Raw genomic sequence first — 3,412 nt, 5'->3', positions numbered from 1 at the left:
TGCGGTTCTCAGCGACAGTTAACTATCCACAATTCACCGAATCCGTTCTTAAACGAGACGACAGAAGCTGGAATGACCAAATTATTCTTCAGTGGTATGCTTCTCTTACATTCCACTACAAGATCCATGGGTTGATGCATGGATTGACTCATAACAGTTACCTTTCTTGCGCTGACTGCAGGAATGATCGCTTTCATCCAGCACACACAGTCTCCACACACTCGGATGCGCAACTTCTTGTCCACAGTATCTCATCTCGTCTAACATAATTTTCGAGCGACCACAATCTATAGTAGCCTGATAAACTTTTAAAAAGTCCCATCAGAGACCGAGCGAGGTGGCGCAGTGGTTAGCACACTGGACTCGCATTCGGGAGGACGACGGTTCAATCCCGTCTCCAGCCATCCTGATTTAGGTTTTCCGTGATTTCCCTAAATCGTTTCAGGCAAATGCCGGGATGGTTCCTTTGAAAGGGCACGGCCGATTTCCTTCCCAATCCTTCCCTAACCCGAGCTTGCGCTCCGTCTCTAATGACCTCGTTGTCGACGGGACGTTAAACACTAACCACCACCACCACCACCACCACCCATCAGACAATGACGTCATGACTGCACTCTTGTAAGATGATAAATTCTGTGTATAGCCACTTATACCCACATTAATGACACATCTTCCTGTAGGTTTTACATATTTCCCATTAGCCACCTTCAGCAGAGATGTTTTATTGTAAACGAATACAATTTTCTGCAACTAGCGATGGTACTTCTCCGAAATGACTAAATATGATGCTCCACAAAAGCTTGGGCTGGTCGGCCATCCATGAGGATATCGACGTAGTTTCCTATCGCTTTTGTAGTGATCGACGGCGAAGGATTTTTCGCTTCGGCGTCCTCCAACGTCAGTCTTCCTTGGTGCCCAGACAGGTTCCTCATTTGGCATTGTAGAAACGTAACTTCACCTTTTCACCGTTTTAAAGGGAAATGAAGGACGGGAGATTGGGTTCAATGTCTGTTCCACTTCCTCCCTTATGACCTCCTGAAGCGTCTCGGTTTTTTGCTCGCCGTGCAATCCAAGTGAATTCTGAACTTCCTCTCTCACTATCTGATGAAGAACACTCGTGAAATCAGTTCCTTCCTCCATCACAGACATCGATACGACGTTTGGAAGCCGTTCAAACTTCTTGCGTGTAATTTTTTTTGATGCATTGTCTCGATATACTGGCACCATTTTATGAAGTCGTCTGCTGTCGAAACCTCCTTCAGAAGTAGGGATTGATACATGTCCTCAGCAGCACCCTTCATGAGATGTGCAACCTTATCTTCCTCCTTCATTCTAGGATCCACTATTTTACACAGCTCCAAGACGTCTTGAATGTAGGATGCTGTAGTTTCTCCTGGACGCTGTGCCCTGCACTTCAATTTATCTCCAGCCTTGCACTTCTGTCGTTGTGTGTCGCCGAAAGACTTGCGCAGTTCCGCCTGGAATACTTCCCAACTTGTGAACTTCTCCTCGTTGTTCTCATACCATTGCTTGGCAGTGCCCTCCAAGTAGAAAAATACGTTAGCCAAACACACGGTGTGATCCCATTTGTTAATTTTGGCTATACGCTCATATACCTTCAGCCACTTGTTTGGATCTTGGTCATCGTCAGCAGAGAACCTGGAAGGATGTCTCATGTGGTGGCACACAGTTTCTGTGATAGTAACGTCCTCTTCTTCTTCTGTCCCCGATAGATTGCGATCTGCTGAATATGGCTCGAAATCGGATTTCTCGCCACGTAAACGGCGGCTCTGTCGTGGCCTGATGGGAGCCACTGTGTCGTCGATAATGTGCGCTATCACAAGTTCCAATACCCAGCGCCTCCACAAGAGTAATGTCACGTAGAAGAAGGCGTAAGTAGATGAATGACGAACACTAACTTCACTTAACGAAGGTTTATTCAGCACTTGCACATACAAGAGCGCAGAGCGGACTGCGTCCGGCCAAAACACATACGGTATATATACAGTTACAGAACATTCCAGTACAGTGATTCTTGACATTTGTTGATGTTTCTAGAATGTACTCGAACCGAATACAGAAACCGAAATTTTACTGTTCAGGTGAGTTTTGAACTCACGACCCTCCATACAACAGTCTTGTATCATACCACCACACCACAGTGACTGTGCTACTCAGATTCTTCTGTTTCTCATTATCACTGGATCTCACCCACTTCCTCTTTCTCTTGCTCTTTATTCCTTTCCCTCTGATACTGTCTCCTTCGCTCTTTTCCTAGCACTGTTGTGTCACTGTCCTGACAATAATGTTCCACTGCTACTGTGTCCCTCTCTTTCCCTCTCTTTCTCTCACGTTGTCATTGTCTCCATCACTCTTTCTGTAACACAACCACCACCTACTATCGTCCAGTATTGATTAGATCCCGTCGCCTTGCCACTTCTTCTTCGCTCTGTGCTTCCCAAAATTTGAGGGAAAATTTTTAAATGTGCTGAGGAAAGTACAGTGACGCAGCTGGTACTTTTCAGTCGTTTTATTCTTTTGAAGAGGGAACATACCCGCGTTTTTGCACTCTAATAGGAGTATCTTTCCCCTGGTTCCCTTCTTTTCCCTCCTGCAGCAGGGCATGTAACTCATACGAAAAGAAATGTATTGGTCAGTAAAATTTAGATAGTTTACTTATGCGAAAATGATATAACACAAAACTAATTTAATACATTTTACTGCAAAAAAAAAAAAAAAAAAAAAAAAAATGCGTGTGCTTCAGCGCTATAAAGTGGGGTTCCCAACGTGATAACAAAGACGCTTTACGGAATATTACTCAGTGCTACGTCTCTTTACAAACTGCGTTCCGCCTCACACCGGATTTTACGTGTACAAGCAGGGTAACTTTGGACTTCTGTATCTCGGAACCGGATAAAGTTATGAATACAGTTTTGCAAATCTGTACGGTATCGGGATCTTAGGAACACATAGTATAAATTACAGCAATTTGCTGTCTCGGAATAAACGGCTGGGTTTTGGTACCAAAAAAACAAGATTTTGACGTGTCTCTTGATAACGGATGAATATTTCTGAAAACGAGGGACTGGCTCTTATAGCTAAATACCCACAGAATTTTAAGCAATTTTCTGCGGTTATTTATTATTGACATTTGACTCATAGCGAATTTTACGTGTAGAAATAGGGTAACTTCGAACCTCTAGATCTTCGAAACGGATAAAGATATCGAGAAAATTTTCAGGGCTTTTCCAGATAGGGATCAGGAATATATTGAAAAAATTTCATGCATTTCCTATCTATAGCCGTCTTGGAATCCTCGGCTGGGTTTTGTTTCGCTGGTGATGGCGAAAATGTAGTGAAAAACGCTTTTTGTGGAGTTTTCCGAGGAACTGCCCATAAACTAATGGTGTCT

Source organism: Schistocerca piceifrons, chromosome 6 (genome assembly GCF_021461385.2).
Source record: "Schistocerca piceifrons isolate TAMUIC-IGC-003096 chromosome 6, iqSchPice1.1, whole genome shotgun sequence".
Classification (NCBI taxonomy): Eukaryota; Metazoa; Arthropoda; class Insecta; order Orthoptera; family Acrididae; genus Schistocerca; species Schistocerca piceifrons.
This window is presented reverse-complemented; position numbering follows the sequence as displayed.